This window comes from Spinacia oleracea, chromosome 1 (genome assembly GCF_020520425.1).
Source record: "Spinacia oleracea cultivar Varoflay chromosome 1, BTI_SOV_V1, whole genome shotgun sequence".
Taxonomy (NCBI): Eukaryota; Viridiplantae; Streptophyta; class Magnoliopsida; order Caryophyllales; family Amaranthaceae; genus Spinacia; species Spinacia oleracea.
Genome location: NC_079487.1, coordinates 105,878,559 through 105,891,468, shown reverse-complemented (window position 1 = coordinate 105,891,468; position 12,910 = coordinate 105,878,559). Strand labels below are relative to the sequence as shown.

Genomic DNA, 12,910 nt, shown 5'->3' with positions numbered 1-12,910 from the left:
TTAAACTTAATAAACTTGTTAGTAATTGTAAATATTACGTACACGTACTAAAAAAATTAATCTGTTTATTTAATTATTCAATTGAACATAGTTGTCAACTATAGGGTTGTAGGTTTGTAGGCATATACAAGTGAAAGTTAAAGACAATTAGGCATACAAGTTGAAAGAGTGTGGACAAAAACGTCTAATTACAAACTTCCGTTTATATTTGTCGATATTCAAAAAAAATCACAATGGCTTTGTTGTGTGTTCAAGTTAAGGTGGCCTAGATGTTTGGTTGACTAGGCGTCTTTTAGCAATTTTGGTTCTCAATTGTCAAACCAAGGCTTGTTTCACCATAAAGACCTCATCACCTTTAATTTGTCGATTTTTGTTTCTCTCTAATTTGTGAAAGTGGGAATCAAATGACACAAAAACCCCAAGAAAATGCAACAGACATCATCTTGTCCAATTTATATATCTTGTGAATGCACAATATATACTACGAGAGAGTGATGGATAGCTCAGTTGGTTAGAGCTTCCATCCCGATTCCAGGTGATCCTGTGATCGATTCTCATCTTCGCCCTTGTGGCTCATTTGCACCAAAAAAAAATATATATATATATACTACGAACTATTTATTATTATTATTATTATTATTATTATTATTATTATTATTATTATTATTATTATTATTACAAATGAGTTTTAAAGGCAACATAAATTATAAAAGGGGAGAAGGGATTTAAATCTATGACATATTGTAAATTCATGTATAAAATCTCTAACCACTAGAAGATTATTTAGTGATTTCATGCTTTATATGCAATGTGCTAGAGACCTAGAGTGCTTTTATACTTTTTTGGCCAATTATGTTTTTCACTTATTCTTAGTATAACATGTTGAATACTATGCTTCCCAACCTTTCAAAGTACTGAGGAATTTATAACCGTTATAATTGCTTGTTGGTTCAGTGGTGATTGGGGCTGAACTTGGTAGGGAAAACCCGTGTTCGATCCTCCGCAACAACAATTGGGAGGGGACTGGAACCTAACCACCCAGAACTCGCCCCGAATCCGGATTAGCCATAAGGGTGAACCGGGTGCTAACACCAAAAAATAATAATTAACATATTGATCTCTCTGCCTAGCTAGTGGTACATCTTAAGACCGTGTGCTTATGCACGAAAGTGTTTCAAGTTTGAATCCTTTCGCCCCTATTTATAATTTGTATTGTCTTTATGCCTTAATATTAACATAAGATCTTTTTTTTTTTTTTTTTTTTTTTTTTTGCAAGGTAAGATGAATAGTCCTACCGGGTCGGAACCCCGCACGGGTCAACCCGCCCGGATTAGCAGACTAGACACTTTGAGAGTGGGGGGAGTGATAAGGGGAACCCTCCCTCAAAGTGCCCCTAGTGGGGATTGAACCCCCAACCTTTTGGTTGGAAGGTGGAATCCTTTCCACTAGGCCAAGACACACTTGGTTCCATAAGATCTTATATAAGTATATGTTTATAGAGACATGTACTAGTATACAATTACTTTCCATTCTTGACGGTGATTACTTAGGAGAAACTCTAGCTCGTGCGGAAAGACTCCTAATGTATTATTCTTCTAATTACCTTTCCAAAAAGAAAAAATACCACTCCTACTTATTTTCATTGTTCAGGTTCACTTTTTGCATAACTTTAAATGTAATATTAGGATTGAAATATAAGAGTTGTTTCGGGGTTGAAACGATAGTAGGAGCGTCCTTGGTATCTTGAGTTCCGGTCTCGTGCGGTGCCTGCAAGATGAACTCCGGGCCAAGGGGGGGTCCCCGAGGCGGAGCCTCCGACGCTCAAGTCAGTACAATTGATGTATAAAATGAGGTGTTTAGGGGAGAGAGAGTAGGGTGGCTTCTCTAGGGTTAGAGAATGGCCCCTTTACCTTGCCCTTTGAGGGGTATATATAGTGCCTTTGTTGGGCCTTTGAGGCCTTGTAAGGGATATTGGGCTTGAGTGGATTTTATTGGCTTTTAGGTTAAAATGGTGGGCCCATTTTAACACCCCAACAAATGCCCCCCAGACCCAATTCTATTTGAAAAATGGGTTGGGTTTTGATTTTGATCACTTGGCAGTGAAAGTTAATTTTACCTTCGGCTCGGTTTTGTCCTTCGGATTTTTACCTTCGGCTCGGTTTGTAACATCGATTCGAGTTGTAATCTCGGAGCGATTTTTCACCTCGCTCTTCAAATCCGGAGATCTGTTTAAGAACGTGCTTCTAAAATCGGCTCGGATTGTAACATCGGTTCGAGTTGTAATCTCGGAGCGGTTTTTTTTTTTTTTTTTCGGCTCGGATTGTAACATCGATTCGAGTTGTAATCTTTGAGCGATTTTTAACCTCGTTCTTCAAATCCGGAGATCTGTTTAAGAACGTGCTTCTAAAATCGGCTCGGATTGTAACATCGGTTCGAGTTGTAATCTCGGAGCGATTTCTTTACTTCGGCTCGGATTGTAACGTCGATTCGAGTTGTAATCTCGGAGCGATTTTTAACCTCGCTCTTCAAATCCGAAGATCTGTTCAAGAACGTGCTTCTAAAATCGGCTCGGATTGTAACATCGGTTCGAGTTGTAATCTCGGAGCGATTTCTTTACTTCGGCTCGGATTGTAACGTCGATTCGAGTTGTAATCTCGGAGCGATTTTTAACCTCGCTCTTCAAATCCGAAGATCTGTTCAAGAACGTGCTTCTAAAATCGGCTCGGATTGTAACATCGGTTCGATTTGTAATCTCGGAGCGATTTCTTTACTTCGGCTCGGATTGTAACGTCGATTCGAGTTGTAATCTCGGAGCGATTTTTAACCTCGCTCTTCAAATCCGAAGATCTGTTCAAGAACGTGCTTCTAAAATCGGCTCGGATTGTAACATCGGTTCGAGTTGTAATCTCGGAGCGATTTCTTTACTTCGGCTCGGATTGTAACGTCGATTCGAGTTGTAATCTCGGAGCGATTTTTAACCTCGCTCTTCAAATCCGAAGATCTGTTCAAGAACGTGCTTCTAAAATCGGCTCGGATTGTAACATCGGTTCGAGTTGTAATCTCGGAGCGATTTCTTTACTTCGGCTCGGATTGTAACGTCGGTTCGAGTTGTAATCTCGGAGCGATTTCTTTACTTCGGCTCGGATTGTAACGTCGATTCGAGTTGTAATCTCGGAGCGATTTTTAACCTCTCTCTTCAAATCCGAAGATCTGTTCAAGAACGTGCTTCTAAAATCGGCTCGGATTGTAACATCGGTTCGAGTTGTAATCTCGGAGCGATTTCTTTACTTCGGCTCGGATTGTAACGTCGATTCGAGTTGTAATCTCGGAGCGATTTTTAACCTCGCTCTTCAAATCCGAAGGGGGGGGCATTCATAACAAGTAGTTTGTACAAGTCAGATCATCGTCATGAGTTTATGCAAGACAATAAATGACATACTAAGCATTCATTATCTGTTTAGCATTTTGACAAACATTTGGTGGGCACCTTTGCAAATGGCATTAGCATAGCTATATAATGAGTAGTTAATGTCTCCTTTACTCAATTAATAACATAATCTGTTTAGTTATGTCTTGATGCATAGGCAATGCGCAGCAATCAAAATAGATGTAGGTATAATAATTTTTCAAACATCAAAAAATAGATGGTGAAACTTAGCTCTTAGCTTGTGACTGAGGAATGGAGCTCGGCGGGTCAACCTCGGTAGCCCGAAGAGGCTGAGCTCGGGAGCTTCAGCTCAACTGGCTGACCTTGGGAAGCTTCTCCACTTCGGGAGATCGACCTCACCTTCGGCACTGAGCATCGTTGTTTGAGCCTCGGGGTCACTATGCTCGGGAGATGAGCTTCAAGAGTTTAGCTCGGGAGGCTGCTTCGGCAAACTGAGCTTTGGCGCTAGCCTCGGAGCTTCGGCAATGCTTGGAACTACTTTGTTCTACTCCGGGAGATCAGTTATAACCTCTCACTGTAGAATGGTAGCATGAATATGAACCTGACTTCATTGAAGCATTTTATCAAACACGTTGTGGGCACAACTGAATTGATGATGATGGAGTTGCCTTCGTAAGTTGTAGGAGCTGATTTGCTACTTAACTTGGCATAATATTTCCAAACACCTTGTGGGCACCAACTTGATATTTCCAATTGCCTGACCTCGGTGCGGTGCTTTAGACCACTGGTCAAACTCGAGAAGTCCTGGCTCGGGCATTGAGAAGTCAGTTTCAACCATGGGAGATCAACTTCAACCTGGAAAGGTCGGCTTCAATATCGACACTTATCGCCTCTGTTTTGACCCGTTCGGGTGATTTGGGTGTAGCAAGAATCCATTTTCGGGAAGTAGCTTACTGAACTATTATGAAGATGCTCCAACTTCCAGCAATTTGGTTTTTTCGGCACCGAGCTCAATCAAATGCTTGATATTATTATCATCTCAGTGCTTTTGTTCCTTTTCAAAAAGAAAGCATCTTTGCTGTGGTAGCCGAAGAACAAGAGATATCACCCAACATCATCTTTGACTTTTAGCAAAGTAGATCTAATGTTATGGTTTTCTCTTTTGAAGTAAATCGAGCAAATTGATTACTCAACTCGCAGTTGTGCGTATTTTGAGGTCTACTGGGCTAAAGTTTGAGCAAATTAATTACCCGATCATTCAAAAATGTAGCGACCATATTGGCCACTTATTATTTGTTTTGGTAAATCCCAAATGAGCTTGCCACCACTATCGAATTTGATAACCCGATCTGTTCACAAGCAGTAGCTCTTGGTCGGTTATTTCAGATTTCCGCCCATTTTATGGCTGAACACAGTGGTTATGAAAAGTGGATTTTCATGGGTTATTGTACTCGATCCCCACAGACGGCGCCAAATTGTTTCGGGGTTGAAACGATAGTAGGAGCGTCCTTGGTATCTTGAGTTCCGGTCTCGTGCGGTGCCTGCAAGATGAACTCCGGGCCAAGGGGGGGTCCCCGAGGCGGAGCCTCCGACGCTCAAGTCAGTACAATTGATGTATAAAATGAGGTGTTTAGGGGAGAGAGAGTAGGGTGGCTTCTCTAGGGTTAGAGAATGGCCCCTTTACCTTGCCCTTTGAGGGGTATATATAGTGCCTTTGTTGGGCCTTTGAGGCCTTATAAGGGATATTGGGCTTGAGTGGATTTTATTGGCTTTTAGGTTAAAATGGTGGGCCCATTTTAACACCCCAACAAGAGTGTTTATCAAACATCAAAAATTGGTGTTCAAGAGAGAGAATGGAATAAAAACTATAAATTAAGTAGAGAGATGAAAGAGCAACTAACTCAAAAAACATATTATAAAGAGTTGATATTCTACCCAACAAAACATATCAAAGAAGATCAACATAAGTACATTTTTTTCATGTAGATTTATCATACAGTATTTGATTCCATTTCCATTACTCAGTACTCTATTTAGAATAAATATTTGGATTTTTTGTGTTTTACCACCTAAAAAATTCAAATTTGTGTTTTACTGCCTAAAATCCCAAACTTCATTTTATCACTTAAAAAATATTAAAAATAAATAAATTACCACCTTTTAACAGGAAAGTTAACATAATCGTTAATGGGCCCACTTCAACAACTAGTATAACATTTCCCTTAAGCCCATGTTCTGTTCACCTTATTTTTACTTATTTCTGGAAAAATAAGTTCAGATAAGTTCAGTTAAGTTCAGATAAGATAAGTTCGGGAAAAATAAGGGTTGGCCAGTACAATTTATAACTAAAATAAGTTTTGATAAGTTCTAATAAGTTAAGATAAGTTCAGTTAAGTTCAGATAAGTTCAGGAAAAATAAGTGAAAATCAGGTGAATAGAACGTAACCTAAATTGGGTAAAGAATTGGGGGGGAAGCTTAATTTGTGGGCTACACTAATAGTGTCGTTAAAAGGCCGGTAGTAAAATTGATTTTTTTTTTAGGTGGTAATAAAAAAAAGGTTGAGATTTTTAGGAGATAAAACACAAAGTCGGATTGTTTAGGTGGTAAACAAAAAAATTCTAAATAGGACAATAAAAAGTAATTGGATGGAAATAATCTAATCTAATCTAATCTAATCTAATCTAATATTATATTTTAAAAAAAGGAAGCATATTTGCTGAATTATTAGAGCACTACGTATGAAATCTAATGGGTTTCGGCCAATGAAAAATAAGATTTCCGATTTATTTTTGAATTAAAAAAAGGCGAGCGTCACGTAGATATAATTAGATGTCATGTAGATACTTTCATTAATTAATTACTAACATATACAACTCCATCCAAAATCAAACACTAATCTTAAATAAAATTCAATCCAAAATCAAACACTAATCTAAAATAAAATGTAATCCAAAATCAAATATTTCGTACTAATCAATATAAAAGCAACATGTATGAAATCTAATGCTTTCGGCAAATGAAAAATAAGAATTCTAAATTATTTTTGAATTAAAAAAGTCGAGTGTCACCTAGATAAATAACTAGGTGCCACGTAGATATTTTAATTAATTAATTAATAATATATATAAAATCAAACACTAAAAAATAGATGAAAAATAAAAATCCATTCAAAATCAAACACTAATCTAATATATATAAATAAAGGAGGCATATTTACTAAGCTATTAGAGCGCCACGTAGGAAATCTCATGGTTTCGGCCAATGAAAAATAAGATTTTCAATTTATTTTTGAATTTAAAGAATCGAGTTCCATGTAGATAATTAATTAGGTACCACGTAGATATTTTATTTTATTAATTACTAGTTTTGATGCCCGTGCGATGCACGGGTTTCGTTTTATTTTTTCTTTTTAGTAACGGTTTTGTATTTATGTTAGATTAAGTTAAAATGAATTGGTCATAATTGATAATTTTATCATAATGGGATTAATGATTTATGGCCAAATATTCCAAAATACTGGCCTAATTTGTTAAAGCTTGTCTTATTCTTACCTGAGAACGTCTGTGTGAGGTAATAATTCATTGACATTGAGATTATGATTCTCATAAAGGTCGTCCACATTTACTGGTTGTGCATAGCACATCTTGGTGTGAGGTCGCTTCCTTTTGGCTTAACATAGTTGTCGAGAAATCTTAAGCAAGAGAACAACCAGTGAAATCATAAAGTAATTATTAGAAGAATTATATACCTACGTCGATGAGGATCATGTCCAAACTAATTAAAATATTTTGTTTCCGGAAGTTCACCACATCAATCAAGCGCGAAACACGAATTTTTATTTTCCAATCGTTCCTAGTGGAATTTAAATCATGGATCAAAGAAGTAGTCATTGATAACCAAAATTAAAAGTCAAAGTTGTGATTGTGTATGGGTTATGAATTGAACAATACAATCGATTTATAGGACTTAAATCAATTATAAAGTTGAATATGATTAGAACTTTCAATATCTATTTTGAAGAGTTATAGTGCATTAGTATTAGTACGTAACTTGGAATCATGATTTGATTAAAATCCAATCTTGAAGAGTTATAGTGCATTAGTGAGTACATTGCGTTGACTAATGTTAGGACTTTTATGATTTATATATACGTTATCACTTATTATTATTATTATTATTATTATTATTATTATTATTATTATTATTATTATTATTATTATTATTAGTTAATTAGTTAGTTAGTTTAAATAGTAAATTCCATATGCTACGTGAATTATACTTTCTAAACTTTGAATTGTACGGTTATCAAATAGGTGTAGTATTAGTAGTATTAATTACAACGCTGATGAAAAGTGGAATCTAAGTTAAAGTGAGATAACATAATTAAAATACCTATGTGGCACATAATATTCACGTTACACCTAATTAATTATCTACGTGGCACTTGATATTTTTAATTCAAAAACAAATTAGAAATCTTATTTTTCATTGGCCGAAATCAATAGTAATCCTAGGTAGCGCTCTAATATTTCAGCATATATATATATATATATATATATATATATATATATATATATATATATAGGATCTGGTGAGAACCACCCCTTAAGATGAGAACTGAGAATAATCTCAGTCGTCGATCAATTGAATCTATTGGCTGTAAAGCTACCCGAAATTTCTAAATTAGTAAGGGTAAAATGGTAATTGACCCGCGTTGAATGACCTCCCCCAACTCCTCAATTTTCAGAATTTCTTTCTCTCTCTTCCTCCCTCCTCCCCTGCGAATTCTCTCACTCTCTCTCTCTTTCAATCTCTTCCTCCTTCTTTCTAATATTTTCTTCTTCTAAATTCATATTTTGGGATTTGTTTTTTCGTTTCTTACGTTTCCCAGGTAACCCCCTTTTCAATTTTTATTTTTGAACAAGTGAAATTAGGGTTTTTAGTTCTTATTCATTTGTTGATGTTGTGTTTACTTTTTCTGATGTTGTGTTTACTTTTTGTCGATGCTGTGTTTACTTTTCATTATTTTTTGTTTACTTTTATCCGATGTTGTGTTTACTTTTTCTAATCTTGTGTTTACTTTTTCTGATCTTGTGTTTACTTTATGTCGATATTGTGTTTACTTTTGATTATATTGTGTTTACTTCTACTCGATGTTGTGTTTACTTTTTTTGATCCTGTGTTTACTTTCTGTCGATAGTGCGTTTACTTTTGATTATATTGTGTTTACTTTTACTCGATGTTGTGTTTACTTTTTCCGATCTTGTGTTTACTTTTCTTGATCTTATGTTTACTTTCCGTCCGTTTTGTTTTAATCCAACAACTATCAGAGGTTATATATATATATATATATATATATATATATATATATATATATATATATATATATATATATATATATATATATATATATATATATATATATATATATCTCTATTATATAAAGGAACAGCTGAGGGTGTTTAGGTAATAACACTTTTCGTGTCCCCCTTAAAAATGACTAAAACACCCTCTATCTTTTACTTCAAACCCTTCGTCGTTTACCCACAAACTCTCTCCTCCTCTGCCGACAAACTGTTTAACCATGAAAGCACAAACTCTCTCCCTCTCTCTCTCTCTCAACTCCATCACCTTCCTCCACTCCCTTTCTCTCTCCTCTCTTCTGATTCAAAGATTGCAAAATCAGTAAAGTAATTGAGGTGTTTCAAAGATTGTAAATTCGTCTGATCGCGTTCTTTCGTATTATTCATTCAATTGTACTGATTTCGTTCGTTTAATTGATTTGATTTTGATTTATTCGACTAAATTGATTGATGAAGTGGTTTCGAAGATGGTAGAGGATCTTCATCCTCTTTCTTCTTTCACTTCCTATATTTCCTCCTCTGGTTTTAGTCTGCATTAGACTCAAAACTCTTACTTCTCAAGGTAATTTCGGTGTTCAATGATCTTAATTGTTCAATGTTGTTGATAATTTTATGATTCTGATTGAATGTTTGTTTTTAGGGAAAAACAATTCGTCGAAGATTTACCGAGTATTGTATGTATCTCCTCTTTCTCTCTCCAATTATTCCAATTAATTGAATTATTTTCATTTTTGTCGAGAAATTGATGATTTGTTCTTTTTGTTTTTGTTATAGATGCCAACAATATAAGTCAGATCAGATGTAATACTACTAAGTGCAGTTGGACAGGTATTTAAGTGCAATTAATTATATTGTTTAATTTTGTTATTACTGTTTTAAATTGAGCCTGCATCAGAAACTGATTTGATTTGAGCTTGAATTAGTGAAAGTATTTTGATTTTTTTTTATTTTTTACTAAAATAGGAAGCAAGAGAGGGTGTGAAAGAGCCTAGACCAGAAGTTTATAGAGATTAGAATTACTCTGTTGTTAATTTTAATCAGAGATTTCAGATTTACTTCAATGTAATACGAGGGTTCTATAAAGATAAATCCTTTGAAGGATGACTGAAGCAATTGAGGGTGATTTGTTGAGGATGTTGGGGAAGGTCGTAATAAACAGTGAAAAATGACCGTTGTGTATCATGACTAATGCCACTGACATTTTGCACTCATTTGGTTCACTGAAATGGCTATGGATAATAATTGTGGTTTCTTAGCGTCGACCTACCTTTATCTTCTAGGTCTGTCATTTAAGGGTTGAAGGTCGAGAAGAAGTAGCCTGTTGCTAATATAGTTCATTGTGATTCTTTGTTTGTGGTTTAGCGTGCTCATATCTTCTATGTATTATGAAAATATGGTCTGTAGGTGGGTGGAAGGCATGGCACCTATATTTTTGAGGTCAGCTTGGTGTTGTACTTGGCATCTTATACAGATGCATAAATAGTTTGTGTGTTCAAGGGTATAAGATTATATTGAAATTGTATGATCTGATTCAATGCAATTTTAGATGCTTTGATTTTTGCTATTTTGAGAAGAGGACTACTTTATCTGATATGGTGATGAACATGGATATTTATTTGAATAATTGTCTTTTTATTGGTAATTTACTAATGTATACTTTCTGCTAATAATTATATGCAATTTTTATACGATTCTGCTCGGTCAAACCGAATCACAAAACCTGTCAAACGGACCTAAATTAAACAATTTGGTTACCGGTAAATGATTTGTGTGTTCATTAGCACAGTTTTTTGAATTGCTAATAATCAAGTCTTATGGAAATTCTGTTTGATCCGATTTTGGTTTTAGTTTCCTTCATTTTTCAATCAATTTGTTTGTAAATTATTTTAATTTGAAATGTTTGTTTTATTTTAAGTTGGGCACAGTAGTTGATTATTTTCAGAAATGTTTGTAAATTATTTTTGTTTGTTACTTGGGCAGTAGTTGAGAACATATCTTTGTTGGGAACCAAGCCAAAGGTTTCTATTTCTCTTGGTTAATAGAGATGATCGGCAGTCTAGCTAATGTATGGTGCACTTTGAGTTTTCTGTTTAGACCAAAATCAGTTGTCAGGCTGAACACTTGGGCAGTAGTTGGGCACATATCTTTGTTGGTTACTTTTTGTGGAGGTTGCTTAATGTTGGGTATAAGTAGGAAGTTTGTTAATCATGTTGTCTATTTTATGTTGGCTCATGTTATACATTTGAGGCCTCAAATTCAAACTGGGATTGGGAGGTTTTTAAAACGGCGTAGCATGTTGTGTGTAATATAGTCTATTCTATGATTTTGGATTCTCCTGTAGTCTATTGTTTCTTATGCAGTCTCTTGAAGAGCTTTGAGAACTCTATTCCCGTGTATTAAGCCCGTACCTCAGATTGAGCTCCTCTAGCCCGTACCTCAGATTGAAGATATGAGCTCAATCTGAGGTACGGGCTTAATACATGGGAATTGCAATGTAAAGAGAGGTAACATAGCTCTCTGAACCACCTCCTTGACTTTTTGTGGAGGTTGCTTAATGTTGGTATAAGTAGGAGGTTTCTGCCCTTTTTTGCATAAATTGATGGTAATTTCATAATGATTTTAATATTTTGAAAAATGTAGTTTGTTTGGGAGTTAGTTGTATAAGCAATTTTGGAAAAACCAGTTTAAGTTTTGAAGATGTGAATTTGGATGCTTTAAGATGGGCATTAGATGGTAAATTTATTCTACTATCTATTTGATGATGCCATTTATATGAACAAAACAAACCTTTAAATATTTTTATTAGAGTTGATTAATTGGGGTTGGTTTACGGAGAGTATGGTTTTTGATGTATCTTATCCTAATACACGTTTTTGGAGCTAGCCGTTTTCTAGCTTGATTTTGCGTGCGCTTGGTTGTACTCGATCTAGGATGATCAACCATTTTCCCTGTTGCATTTTTAATCATTCAACATAATACTAGATTAATATATTCATTTGTTCATAAATGTATGTTCCTCCCTATTATCAGAAATAGAATTGAATTGGAAGTTGATTTTTTTCCTGTGTTTGGTTTTGCAGATTTATATACGGAACAGAGTACAATTGCTAGAAGACAAGTAGTTTCTTTTTTTAAAGTTATAGTTTTTCATCCTTTTTGCTACAGAAATCAAATTGTTTATTGTTCACTATTTGTATTTTAACATTTAAACAATGCATAGAGAGATTATATTCTGGCTGAAATTTCATACAGTCAGTTTATTTTGATTTGGTATTTTGGGTTAATTCCTAGAATTGGAGGATGTCAATTACAAAATTTACAATGAGAATGTTCTTTTTATATTTCTTTTTTAAGATAAATTAAAGAAGGAATACATAACAGTTGTCTAAGGAAATTACTCTCTATATTAAAGGAATATAGAACGATTATGTAAGGTAATAACACAATTTTAGTGTTTTTTACACGCACGCATCGCGTGCATATAAGACTAGTATATATATATATATATATATATATAGAGAGAGAGAGAGAGAGAGAGAGAGAGAGAGAGAGAGAGAGAGAGAGAGAGAGAGAGAGAGAGGGAGGAAGGCTCATGTGAGAACACCCCTTTTATGTGAGAACACAATCTTATGTGAGAATTAATCTGAGCCTTTGGATCTTTTCTAATCTAACAGCTCAAAATCAAGGGATTAGTAATGGCATATTTGTAAATTTATTAAACTATCACCCAGCCATTCTCCTCCCTTTTCACTCTCACTGCTTCTCTAAAAAACTATAGACCTCTATTTTCTCTCTCTTCATTGTGCCACCATTAGAGCTTCAATCAAGGTCGAATTTCACTTCACTTTCAGCCTAATAGCCGCGATTTCACTCCAGATTCTCAAATATATTCACCAAATTTTAAGATTTCATGACTTTAAAGGTATTATTTCATTTTCTTGTTTAATTTTTCAAATTTTATTTTCATGATTATCTGTGATTAATTTTTTGATTTTAGAAAGATTTAGTTGAATTGGATTGTGTTTTGGAAATATTATTTGTTCTCTGATTCAATTTCGTTCTTAATTTTTTGTTTTTTATTTGAATTCGATCATATTTTGCGAAATCGTATTGTTTGAATTTCAAACATGGATTTGTGAATTCATGTAATTGTGCGAT

The 12,910-nt window shown here is 34.7% G+C and overlaps 1 long non-coding RNA gene across 1 annotated transcript; it reads left to right on the top strand.

Moving 5' to 3' along the window:
* Window positions 1-8,824: 8,824 nt before the first annotated feature.
* Window positions 8,825-12,093, top strand: LOC130466096 (uncharacterized). The gene is made up of 4 exons (XR_008926120.1): window positions 8,825-9,314; window positions 9,393-9,426; window positions 9,527-9,580; window positions 11,833-12,093. It is a non-coding gene; the product is annotated as an uncharacterized lncRNA (long non-coding RNA).
* The last annotated feature ends 817 nt before the right edge of the window (window positions 12,094-12,910 follow it).